Source organism: Sapajus apella, unplaced genomic scaffold (genome assembly GCF_009761245.1).
Source record: "Sapajus apella isolate SASKATOON/1434 unplaced genomic scaffold, GSC_monkey_1.0 scaffold4, whole genome shotgun sequence".
Classification (NCBI taxonomy): Eukaryota; Metazoa; Chordata; class Mammalia; order Primates; family Cebidae; genus Sapajus; species Sapajus apella.
Window position 1 is genome coordinate 56,246,279 of NW_022436944.1, and position 13,800 is coordinate 56,260,078.

Below are 13,800 nucleotides of genomic sequence, written 5' to 3' on the forward strand. Positions count from 1 at the left end.
AAGCAGGCTTCCACTGTTCAAACATGAGAAATTAAGCATTAAAAAGAAACATCAGGAGGGGCACGGTAGTTTGACTAATCCTATGCCTGTAATCCCAACACTTTGGGAGGCTGAGGTGGGGAGGGATCACTTGAGCCCAGGAGTTTGAGACCAGCCTGGGCAACGTGGAGAAACCCCATCTCTACAAAAAATACAAAAATTAGGCCAGGCACAGTGGCTCATGCCTATAATCCTAGCACTTTGGGAGGCCGAGGTAGGCGGATCAGCTGAGGTCGGGAGTTCGAGACGAGCCTGGCTAACATGGTAAAACCCTGTCTCTACTGAAAATACAAAAATTAGGCAGGCATGGTGGCTTGCGCCTATAATCCCAGCTACTTGGGAGGCTGAGGCAGGAGAATCGCTGGAACCCGGGAGGCGGAGTCTGCAATGAGCCGAGATTGTGCCACTGCACTTCAGCCTGGGCGACAGAGCAAGACTCCATCTCAAAAAATAAAATAAAATACAAAATACAAAAATTAGCCAGGCATAGTGGCATGTGCCTGTAGTCTCAGCCACTCAAGAGGCTGAGGTGGGAGGATCGCTTGAGCCTGGGAGTTCAAGGCTGCAGTGTGCCCAGTGCACCGTAATGACGCCATTGCACTCCAGCCTGGAGACAGAAAGAGACTTGTTTCACAAAAAAAAAAAAAGAAAGAAAAAATAAGAAGAAAAATCATTTCTCTAATTATGTCATTCTTTCTGCATTTATTAGCTGGAATTCTTTTATAAAGAACTGTTCATTTACACTCATGTGGTTACCCTGAAAAATAGTTCATTTAGACAAACTGGGGTAAATGCTTTGCTCTCTTTATTTACCAGTTTCATAATGAGTTGGTACCCTAGAATTCAGCAAAGTTTCTAAATGACCCATGGATTTTAAAAAATACAGTTGGTGTACCTTAATCATTACAGTCATTTTTTTTTTTCTGAATGCTCAGATTTCCCATATTCAAAGAGTGGGAGCCCACCTAGTCAGTGATTATCAATGGTGCAAAAAACAGCAGGAGAAAGGAGAGATCTGGCCGGGGTTTTTTAAAATCTCCTTTACCAATCCCAACATCATCAAAAGTGGGACAGCCAGACTTTATGTGCCTCCTGTGTGATGCAAAAGGAAATACACAGCAACATGAATGAGGAACTTTTACCCAAAAATATTGAATCTGAATTTAAGCAAGCCTCTAAACTAGAAGTTCTTAACCAGAAATCCATGCACAGAATTTGGGAAGTCTGTGAGTTTGAATAGGAACAAAATTATCGTCTTTATCTGCACTACTCTTTTTTTGTTTTTGTTTTTGAGACGGAGTTTCGCTCTTGTTACCCAGGCTGGAGTGCAATGGCGCGATCTCGGCTCACGGCAACCTCCGCCTCCTGGGTTCAGGCAATTCTCCTGCCTCAGCCTCCTGAGTAGCTGGGATTACAGGCATGCACCACCATGCCCAGCTAATTTTTTGTATTTTTAGTAGAGATGGGGTTTCACCATGTTGACCAGGATGGTCTCGATCTCTTGACCTCGTGATCCACCTGCCTCGGCCTCCCAAAGTGCTGGGATTACAGGCTTGAGCCACCCCGCCCGGCCTGCACTACTCTTTAAGTGAAATTTTGCATTGCATTCAATTATGTATGTGGGCAAAAACAAATAAAAAACTAAAACTACAATAAAAGCAGTATCCAATGCTTTGTCAACAATAGAAATCACGGATTCTTTCATATTCAATTACACTGTTGTGGATACCTCAGAATATTGTTTTTGTTCTTACCTACTTTATAATTATTGGACCTACTGTTAGATCTTATTGTTTAATATATTAATAAAGAAGACATGTCACAAATTAGTTTTTAAAAATATGTTGATAATTATATTTCAATATAAATAGTTTTCTCTATAATCCTACGCATTTCATTTTATGCATTTAAAAATATTATCTTGAGCAGGGATCTATGGATGTCATCAGATTGCTAAAAGGTTCATAACACATAAAAGGTTAAGAATCCATACTCTGGATCTATCATTTCTAATTTTTGCATTTTTAATAGAGATGGGGTTTCACCATGTTGGCCAGACTGGTCTTGAACTTCTGGCCTCAAGTGATCTGTCTGCCTCGGCCTCCCAAAGTGTTGGGAATGCAGGCATGAGCCATTGTGCCCAGCCCATTTCCCACTTTTGTAATAGCTTTCCAGCTTCCAGTCTTTTTTTTTTTTTTTTTTTTTTTTTGTGACAGAGCCTTGCTCTATCAACTAGGCTGCAGTGCAGTGGCACAATCTCGGCTCACTGCAAACTCCACTTCCCAGGTTCAAGCAATTCTCCTGCCTCAGCCTCCCAAGTAGCTGGGATTACAGGCATTCGCCACCATGCCTGGCTAACTTCCAGGCTTTTGTTGCTGTTTCCTTCCCTCCTGCTTTTCCTCTCCATATGCCTTTTCTTTCTTCTTTTTTTTTTTTTTTTTTTTTTTGAGACAGAGTCTTGCTCTGTGGCCAGGTTGGAGTGCAGTAGTGCGATCTTGGCTCACTGCAACCTCCGCCTCCCGGGTTCAAGTGATTCTCCTGCCTCAGCCTCCCCAGTAGCTGGGACTACAGGCACCCGCCACCGTGCCCAGCTAAGTTTTATATTTTTAGTAGGACAAGGTTTCACCATGTTGGCCAGAATAGTCTCGATCTCTTGACCTTGTGATCTGCCTGCCTCAGCCTCCGAAAGTGCTGGCATTACAGGTGTAAGCCACCACGCCCAGCCTCCATATGCCTTTTTAAAATTTAGTGGGGTTTCAGGAGGCAGAAAAAGCAAATACTTGTTTTCAATTCACCGTAGTCCTACAATATGTTTTTAAATGGTTGAAAGTCCTGCCTTTTGGAGAATGCTCAATAATGCTTTCTCCTCCCCATTCCACACCCCCGACTCCTATGCCTCTCTATGCTTTTGCACTGTGGCACCTGGTATTGCTCCTTAGGGCCTTAGATTGCAGAGACAGATCAAAGGATGATTTGTCTGGGCAGCTGCCTATGTTACTCACCTCTAACAAGCCCCAAAACATTACTGGAAAGATAACAAGATGGAGAAGGTTTTATCTACTGAAACTCTACAGAGAGTTTTATATGGGATTGGAAAGAGCATTTGGAAATACCAGTTGGTTTGGGGGCTGGGGGCAGGACTGATGGAGAACCAATCCAAACGACAAGTTCACTAACAATAGAAGTTCACTCAAATGCTTTCCAACAGGAGTGAGTCTTGTTAGATGCAGGGTTCTGCTTGTACTAAACAGTGTGAAGAGTCAGGTCTGAAATAAAATTCCCTGAACCACAGAGGAAAGGCTGATATTCCAGCAAAGTCTTTGTCCACTGCCTTTGCCCAGGCACTGCTCAATCTCTCCTCTATAGACAGACTGAACACAAATTTTAAAGTATTAATTTCAAAGGATAAGAAAATCACCCAGCCGGGCGCAGTGGCTCACATCTGTAATCCCAGCACTTTGGGAGGCTGAGGCAGACAGATCACAACATCAGGAGTTCAAGACCAGCCTGGCCAATATTGTGAAACCCTGTCTCTACTAAAAATACAAAAATTAGCCAGGTGTGGTGGCAGTCACCTGTAGTCCCAGCTACTCAGGAGGCTGAGACAGGAGAATCACTTGAACCCAGGAGGTGGAGGTTGCAGTGAGCCAAGATGGCACCACTGCACTCCAGCCTGGTGACAGAGAGAGCCTCTGTCTCAATTAAAAAAAAAAAAAAAAAAAAAAGACTAAAACTGGAAAACAGAGACAAGTTCAGAATAGGCTTGGCTGTGTGTCTCTTGGACCCTGAGCTTAGTCCATCCTGGATTCTGATGCTCAAGAATGTTGTCACTGGAGACCACTGGGATCATTATCTATTACATATGCTTAGAGGCAAACAGGGTCATACAACAACAACACACACACACACACACACACACACACTGAAGCAAAAGTTGTTTTCCATTTCAACATCGATATGGAAATGGTTTTCCATTTTCCATTCTTACCCTGTATAACATTCCCAGAATGCCAATGTCATTTATGACACTAATCTATTCTGATAACACAGGAGGGGCAGCATGGACTATTTACAGTTCAGCCTTAAGATATACACATATATATATATGCCTTCAACCCAGATATGTTCACCCACACTGAGAATTGCATGTTCTAAAAAATGTATACATACACAAAGAGTAAACCAACGAACACGCTTGCTCAAATCCATGCAGCTGCAACACACACACACACACACACACACACACACACACACACTACTCTGTCTTGATTTCCTCATTTTGAATGAGCACAGCCATTCATCTATGAACCAGTGCTCTATCTGACCCCTGCCCTTAGTAAGAGCTGCTTCTCTCAGTCCCTGAGCCAGCCCTGACAGAGGCAGATATATAATCAGTGGCCTTCACATTCACAGTCCTGACCACCTACTACACCCACATGGATGGGCTAATTCTGGTACCTCCCAGACCCTTAGAACAGTGATTCTCAACCAAGGGTGATTTTCCTCCAGGGAATATTTGGCAAAGTCTAGAGACGTTTTTGATTGTCACAAATCTGCTGGAAGGGGAAAGTGTGCTTCTGGCATCTGTTCGATGGTGGTCAGGGATGCTGCTAAATAGTTTAGAATGGACAGGTCAGTACCCCACAACAAAGAGTTACTCAGCCCAAAATGTCAGTAATACCAAGGTTGGGAAACCTTGTCTTAGAAGGAGCAATGGGCAACTGCCTGTCCTTAGCCACCTGCTAATAAACCAACTAGGCTGCCTCCCAGAGATAAATGGCCATGAATACCACAGACACACCTACTTGGACCTGACTGGGCAGGCACCTATCCCTAGGGCAGCCAATGTGCAGATTATCCATTTTCCCATGAGGCAAACTGGTGAGAAAGCTATGCCAACAGAGACCACAGCAATTTGCTGGACCAGACCATCTCTCAGCAATTTGAATTGGAGGTTAGGGGCAACCAGTAGTGGGAGCAAAAGATGAAAAACAAGGAAAGAGCAGCTATAGGGGCCACAGGGCCAGATTCAGCTGAAGCCATCAGGTGGAGAAAGAGATACACAGAGTGAAGGCAGGTGGTTGGGAAAGCAGTAGGAGTGATTGAAGCTGATGAGTAGGGGCAGGGGTGCTGTGCTATTAGATCATCAGTAAATGTGTTAGCAAGAGTTAATGAGCCAGCCTGGGCAACATGGCAAAACCCTGTCTCTACCAAAAATACAAAACATGCCGGGCACGGTGGCTCAAGCCTGTAATCCCAGCACTTTGGGAGGCTGAGGCGGGTAGATCACGAGGTCAAGAGATCGAGACCATCCTGGTCAATAGGGTGAAACCCCGTCTCTACTAAAAATACAAAACATTAGCTGGGCATGGTGGCGCGTGCCTGTAATCCCAGCTACTCAGGAGGCTGAGGCAGGAGAATTGCCTGAACCCAGGAGGCGGAGGTTGCGGTGAGCCGAGATCGTGCCATTGCACTCCAGCCTGGGTAACAAGAGTGAAACTCCGTCTCAAAAAAAAAAAAAAAAAATACAAAACATTAGCCGAGTGTGGTGGCATGCACCTGTGCTCCCAGCTACCCAGGAGGCTGAGGTGGGAGGATCCCTTGAGTCTGGGAGGTGGCGGTTGTAGTGAACCGAGATCATGCCACTGCACTCCAGCGTGGGTGAGTGAGACACCGTCTCAAAAAAAAAAAGAGTCAATGAGAACCAAGCTGTCCTGGGGAAACATCCATCTTATTCCCAAGCTGTAGAAGCCCTGGCTGCAAGGTGGTTTCTGCAAGCTTGTGAGTCCTGCTTCCTTTGTCGGTGCCTGTGACTTGATGATAGACTCTCTTGTGAGTTGTGTCCCCCAATAAGGATACATATAAGTCTTCACTCCCAGTACCTCAGAATATGACCTTATTTGCAAATAGGGTTGTTGCAGGTATAATTAGTTAAAATGAGGTCATTTTGGAGCAGGGGGAGCCCCTAATGTAACATGACTGGTATGCTTAATAAGAAAATGGCCATATGCAGACACAGAGAAACAGAGAGAACGCCAGGGAAGATGGAGACCGAGAGAAGGGTGATGTATCTGCAAGCTCACGGCTGTCCGATGTCACCAGAAGCCAGGAGAGAGGCAGGGAATAGATTTTCCCTCAGAACCGTCAGAAAGAACGAATCCTGCCAACACCTTAATTTTGGACTTCTAGCCTCCAGAACTGGGAGAGAATAAGCGTCTGCTGTTTGCAGTCCCCCATTTGTGGTACCCTGTTACAGTAGGCCAAGCAAACTAATACAGACCCCATTACCCATAGTAACCCAAGTGTGTCCCTGTTCCTGACAGTATTTCAGCACTCACCCTCAAGTTTATAAGGCTCCAGGACTCTGAGTCTCTTCTCACCATGCCCCTCCATAGGGGATGAGGACTCTACCAGCCCAAGGGAATGTGCCCATCCAGAGTCCACACCTAGCTTCTAAACCGCATTTGGGCTACCTAGACCCCAAAAATTTCCTGCCCAAACAGCTCTAAGAGTGATTTAAGAGGCTGGTCAGTCCTGGTTCTTGAGTCTATCTTCCTGAGAGTGGGCCATGTACCAGCGCACATACCCCCAGGTCCAAGGGTTGACCAAGGGGCAGCTGTTTGCCAGCACCTAGGGAAGCTGTGGACAGAACTTGGACCTGTGGCCTGGGGTGCGTGCACACATGCGTACCTTATTTGGCGGGACAGAGTAAGGATAGGAAGAGAAAGAGCAGGCTGTGGGCTCTGGATCTCCGTTTGAACTCTTGCCCCGGCTCCCAGGACAGTTAGGGGTGAACCTATCACTCTTACTCCCGCAGGTCAGGATTAATGTCCAAGGAATGGGTCCCAGCATCTTCATTCATCACTCTTCCTCCTGCAGGCCCCAGCCACAGGAAGGGACTGTGCCTCATTTCTCTTTCTGTGCTGTGACCCATCCCCCCCGGGTGGCGCCCTTCAGCAGCTGGGTCAACTTCTGTCTCCTTCTTCCCCTTCATTATCACCTCCAGAAAGTGCAGATTTCTCCAGCATTCTGCACCAGAATCCTGGCCTACTCCTGTAACTGGGGCCCCCAGATATAGTAAAACAGAGGTCACATTCAGCTGTCTACAGAGGTCGGGCAAATATCACAACTAAATGTGTCTGGCCAGGTAGGTGAAGTAAGCAGGAAAGGTAAGGTCTACAGCAAACTGGGATAGCCAGGCTCCTTCTCAAGTGCTTCCAGCTAATTGTTGCCATGGAGTTGGTGAGCTCGGTGTCAAAAAACTTTTGGTTTTCTGATAGAGACTGGAAAACTTGATTTAATTATGTGCAAGTTCCTGTTCAACTAATTCAAAATTTCGACACAGTGTTTTACCAAATAAAACTCAGCCACGGACAGGCCAGATAGGCTGGCAAGTTTCTTACCACAAATAAAACCAAATACCTCTATCAGATCTAGCTGGCAACCTGAGGAAGCCTGAAGCTGTCCTACACCTGGTTTGTCCTGACCTTACTGAACTCTAGACAGTTTGAAGAGTTACGGGTATTTTCACGTGTTCTTAATTTTGCAGCCTAATATGACCTTCCCACCTCCTTTCACCTGGCAAACTCCAAAAGATCCTTTATGACTTATCTTTATCATTACCTCGCATGTGTAAACCTGGACTGTCCCAGATAGACAGCCCAGCCTCCCCATTTTCACCGCCTCCTGCTCGAGACTCCTTATTCATGCCTCTATTGCAGCCCTCATCACATCATTTTATAACTGTTTGTCATCTATCACTAGATGGTGAGCACCTCAAAGTCCAGGACTTTTCTTGTTCATTCTGTGTTCCCGGCTCCCTGGCACTTTGCTGACACAGTGCTTTGAGGAATGAATGAATAAACAGCATGTATCAGTAATGAACCAATGTCATGAGGTTACTGGATGTAATTAAAAATTAGTGTTCATGACAATAAGTTTATCATTATAACAGCTTTGGGGTGGAGGAAAATAATATTCAGCAAGATGGCTAAGGAATTTGCATTTGACCTGGGAAACATTCTCATAGGGAAGGGGAGGAAAAGAGGAAGAACAGTCTGGAAATGAAATTAAAGGACTAAAGGACAGAAAGGCTGCAGTGGTCTCTGATGGTGTGAACACTAGGGTGGCAAGTAAGACAACAAATGAAATAAAATAATTATAATAAAGTGTTCTTTTTTTTTTTTTTTTTTAAGACAGGGTTTCACGATGTTGGTCAGGCTGGTCTTGAACTCCCGACCTCAGGTGATCCGCCCGCCTTGGCCTCCAAAGTGCTTGGATTACAGGCATGAGCCACCACACCTGGCCTATAATAAAGTATTCTTAAAGGGGAACTGTGGGCAGAGACTTGTGTAGGGACAACTGAAGTAGTGGGTAATAAGAACAAGAAAGTGCTTCCAGGACTCTGCTGACAGCCATCTTAAACCATGGCCACACTTGCAAAGGTGTTTGTTTCCTAGGGTGATATAATTGTTGCTGCTTTTCCCTAGCTAGCTTCAGTCCTGCAGGGACTTGTTAACACCAGGAGCTGCTCTTTCCACTTAGGTATGCCGTCACCATGTGGCGGGAGTGTCCAGCTACACGACTTACTGGCAGGTTCACATTTTATCTTAATACAAGTGGATGGAAACTGTACTCAGGCTCAGCATATTTACAGATCCAACTTTAATGACATCTAAATATCATACAGAGATTTATCTTTACATTAGCTGAGATCAAGCAAAGATGACCATACACCACTCAGTTCACAATCAATCAGGCCTTCCCTCATGTGTATTCCTTCTGTATTTTCCTCCTCTTTAGGGATAGAGGTTCATTCATCTTTGCTTCCTCCATAGGGCCTTATATAATGCAGGTGCTTAAAAAAAAAAAATCTCTGCTTAGTGGACTCATATAAAGATGATATAGCAAGTTATTTTTAAGTTCCAAAACCATTTTATCACTTTTTCAGAAAAGTGAGAGTAAAAAATTGTCACCCATAATTTCACCACCATGAAACAGTGACTATTGATGATTAGCAAACAATTCAAAAGAATTAGCCTTGGCCGAGACCAATGGCTCACACCTGTAATCTCAGCACTTTGGGAGACCAAGGCAGGCAGATCACTTGAGGTCAGGAGTTCGAGACCAGCCTGGCCAACATGACAAAACCCTATCTCTACTAAAAATACAAAAATAGCCAGGCATGGTGGCACACACCTATAATCTCAGCTACTTGGAAGGCTGAAGCAGGAGAATCATTCGAACCCAGGAGGTGGAGGTTGCAGTGAGCTGAGATCGCACCACTGCACTCCAGCCTGAGCAAGAGTGAGACTCTGTTTCAAAAAAAACAAAACAAAAGAACTAGTTTTGTTTTTACTCTCCATGGACCATTAGCCATAAGAAATTGTTCGACACTATATGATATGGAAAGAGATATATTTCAGGATATATATGTGTGTGTGTATATATATATATATATATATATATATAAAGAGATATATATTAAGTGAAGGAAATTTAAAACAGGTTAAAATGCTCTTTCTTTGTTTCAAAGTGATTTTGATGGTTTTGATACAGTTTGAATGTTTGTGTCCCTCCAAAATTCATATTGAAAATCCCCAATGCAATAGTATTAAGGGGCGGGGCCTTTACGAGGTGGTTGGGTCATGACTAATCCCATCCATGAGGGATTAGTGTTATAGAATGGTTTGAGGGAGTCTGTTAGTCCCATTTGCCCTTCTTCCACTGTGTGAGGATGTAGCAAAGAGGTGCCATTGATGAAACAGAGAGGAAGCCATCACCAGACACCAGATCTGCTAGTGCCTTGATCTTCAACTTCCCAACCTCCAGAATTATGAGAAATAAATTTCTATTTTTATTTATTTATTTATTGAGACACAGTCTGAGGCTGGAGTTCAGTGATGCAATCTCAGCTGACTGCAACCTCTGCCTCCCTGGATCAGGCGATTTTTCTGCCTCAGCTCCCCGAGTAGCTGGGATTACAGGCATGCAGCTATTTTATATTTTTAGTAGGGACAGGGTTTTGCCTTGTTGATCAGGCTGGTCTCGAACTCCTGACCTCAGGTGATCCACCCACCTCAGCTTCCCAAAGTGTTGGGATTACAGGTGTAAGCCACTGCAGCCAGCCTTAAATTTCTATTATTTATAGGAGACTTCTTCTTTCGGGTTTGGAGCACACCCCTCCCTCTGTCTCTGTATGGAGAAGCCTCTGCCTTCTGCCTTCTCTTTTCTTTCTTGCCTATTAAATGCTCTGCTCCTTAAAACCACTCCACGTGTGTCCCTGTAGTTTTATCTAAACCAGCACGAGGACAAAGAACCCTGGTGTTCTCCATTCATCGGAGCCCTAGCATTCTGGTGCATCGGCTGGGAGAGGAAATTCAGTCATCAGACTAGTGAGTATGGAGCGGATTTCGACTTTAAATCTGTCCTTTAATTTGAAAAAAAGAAAAAGAAAAACTCGACGATACCCCTTTGACATTAGCCAATATATTTACACACACAATTTCCTTTATAATTAACATTTTAAAACTTGCGGCCGGGCGTGGTAGCTCAAGCCTGTAATCCCAGCACTTTGGGAGGCCGAGGTGGGTGGATCATGAGGTCAGGAGATCGAGACCATCCTGGTCAACATAGTGAAACCCCATCTCTACTAAAAATACAAAAACATTAGCTGGGCATGGTGGCGCGTGCCTTTAATCCCAGCTACTGAGGAGGTTGAGGCAGGAGAATTGCCTGAACCCAGGAGGCAGAGGTTGCGGTGAGCCGAGATCGCGCCATTGCACTCCAGCCTGGGTAACAAGAGTGAAACTCCGTCTCAAAAAAAAAAAAAAAAAAACTTGCTTAGGCCTTCAGAACAAAATTTTTATTTTTAGTTTTCTTTTTTTTTTAAATGTAGGTAGAAATCCACATTTTATGTGGGTTTTTGTTTTTGTTTTTGTTTGAGACAGAGTCTTGCTCTGTCACCAGGCTCCAGGCTGGAGTGCAGTGGCGCGATCTCAGCTCACTGCAACCTCCGCCTCCCGGGTTCAAGCAATTCTCCTGCCTCAGCCTCCCGAGTAGCTGGGACTACAGGCGCACACCACGACGCCCAGCTAATTTTTGTATTTTTAGTAGAGAGGGGGTTTCACCATGTTGGCCAGGAGGGTCTTGATCTCTTGGCCTTGCGATCTGCCCGCCTCGGCCTCCCAAAGTGCTGGGATTATGGTTTTTTCTTTAATTGGGTCAAGCTGTTCTTTGTTTCAGGGAGAGGTTGGGGAGGGGCCTCAGTCTTTATGCAGCGGCTTTCCTCATGGTGTCCGGACATTGCTCAGCTCCCCCTGCTTCCTCTTGGCGTGGATGTGTGTCCTCACCCTTTTCTTGATGAACTTGAGGGCCTGTTTGTCCTTGGAGACCTTCAATAACTCCATGGCATGCCGCTTGTACGGGGCAAAGCCACACACCTCCCGGATCATGTCCCGCAGGAAATTGATGTGTTTGGTCAGATGCCTGCGTGTGCGGCCGTGCCTGGGCTTGCTCAGGTTCTTGGTCACCTTGTGGCCCTTATTGAGGCCCACAGCCAGAGGGTAGTGAACAGCCATGGAGGAAGCGTTTTCTTTCTTTTTTTTTTTTTTTTGAGACGGAGTTTCACTTATGTTACCCAGGCTGGAGTGCGATGGCGCGATCTCGGCTCACCGCAACCTCCGCCTCCTGGGTTCAGGCAATTCTCCTGCCTCAGCCTCCTGAGTAGCTGGGATTACAGGCATGCGCCACCATGCCCAGTTGAATTTTTGTATTTTTAGTAGAGACGGGGTTTCACCATGTTGACCAGGATGGTCTCGATCTCTTGACCTCGTGATCCACCCGCCTCGGCCTCCCAAAGTGCTGGGATTACAGGCTTGAGCCACCGCGCCCGGCCCCTCTTTTTTTTTTTTTTTTTTTAATCAGAAGTATATTTTACTCTCCTTACACACCTTGCACATAAACTCTTTCTTCAATAGTTTTATATTCAGGAGGCCTAATTACTTTTAAACTATATAACAATTCTTGCATAAATTTCCTTTTATACCATTTTTCACGACCTTCACAGACAATCTTCAACTTTCTGACTTGTTATAAACCTCCCTTTCTTTAAATGGCCAATTAATTTATTTTAGGACAAGAATTTACCACATAAGATTTTTTTTTAAGACAGAGTCGCGCTCTTGTCACCCAGGCAACCTCTGCATCCCAGGTGCAAGCGATTCTCCTGCCTCAGCCTTGGGAGTGAGTAGCTGGGATTACAGGTGTGTGCCACCACGCCCAGCTAATTGTTGCATTTTTAGTAGAGACGGGGTTTCACCATGTTGGTCAGGCTGGTCTCAAACTCCTGGCCTTGTGATTCGCCTACCTCGACCTCCCAAGGTACTGGGATTACAGGTGTGAGCCACTGCGCCTGGCTCATAAAAGATTCTTTTTACATAAATTCTCCTTTTTTGTTTTTTGTCAAAGATGATAATGGTTCTTTTCCAAAGCAAACCTCTTTTTTTTTTTTTTTCTGGCAAGATTAGAGAACAAACAAAGCAAACTTTTTTCATGTCTGTGGACTAGACTGCCTAAGGCCACAGGATTAGAAGTCAGGATAATACATATTACATTATTAACTTTTAGCAAAATCTATAATAAAGTGTCATCCCACAATGCTTTTGGGCCATCTCAGGGTTACTGGGTTCAGAATTTTTGATAGGAAGGCTACTGGTTGTCAGTGGCCTCCGTGCCTTTGAGCAAGTATTTCTAATGTTCTTGTTTACCCTGACAAAAAGTGGGAATGGCTGCTTAAAGAGGTAACCTTTCCACCTGCTGGATTTCTGGTAATTGCCAAATAAGGGGGTTTAACCTGTCTTGAGTGAGCTTTTTGTAAAAGGGCTTTATTTTTAGGGCATAAGAGTCTATCCATAGACAGTATCCGACTAATCCTAAAATTTTCTAAGTTCCTGTTTAGTCTTCGGCAGAGGCAAGAATATAATGCCTTCAACCTGTTTAAGCTTCATTTTCCGTTTACCTTTGCTAATTAAATGACTTGTTCTAATATTTGACTAAATAAATTTGGAGACTCTGTAAACCCTTGGGGTAAGACCGTCCATCAGTATTGTTATTTTCGACTGGAGTGAGGATCTCATTCAAAGGCAAATAGGTCCCCGATGTCCTCTGCCAACGGACAAGCCCAGAAGCCATCTTTTAAAAAGATTGGGGGCCGGGCGCGGTGGCTCAAGCCTGTAATCCCAGCACTTTCAGAGGCCGAGGTGGGTGGATCACGAGGTCGAGAGATCGAGACCATCCTGGTCAACACGGTGAAACCCCGTCTCTACTAAAACTACAAAAAATTAGCTGGACATGGTGGTGCATGCCTGTAATCCCAGCTACTCAGGAGGCTGAGGCAGGAGAATTGCCTGAACCCAGGAGGTGGAGGTTGCGGTGAGCCGAGATCGCGCCATTGCACTCCAGCCTGGGTAACAAGAGCGAAACTCTGTCTCAAAAAAAAAAAAAAAAAAAAGATTGGGTACAACAGAGTTTAAGAAACCCATCACCTAGAAGACCTTCAATGATCATTTGTAGGTTTTAAATTTACCCTAGCTTCTAAAAGCATAGGGCCCATTGCTTTCTCTTTCCTACTTCTGTCTCTTCCTTTCTCCCTCCCTGACTCTCTTTCTCTTTCTCTCTCTCTTTCTCTGACTTCCTCTGTTCCCTCTGTCAGTCTTTCTCTCTCCTCTAGGACTTTTTTTCTCTCGCTTTTAGAAGCTTTTA

At 44.8% G+C, this 13,800-nt stretch overlaps 1 pseudogene; it reads right to left on the reverse strand.

Moving 5' to 3' along the window:
- Positions 1 to 11,327: 11,327 nt before the first annotated feature.
- LOC116538223 lies at positions 11,328 to 11,618 on the reverse strand (annotated as a pseudogene).
- Positions 11,619 to 13,800: the final 2,182 nt, after the last annotated feature.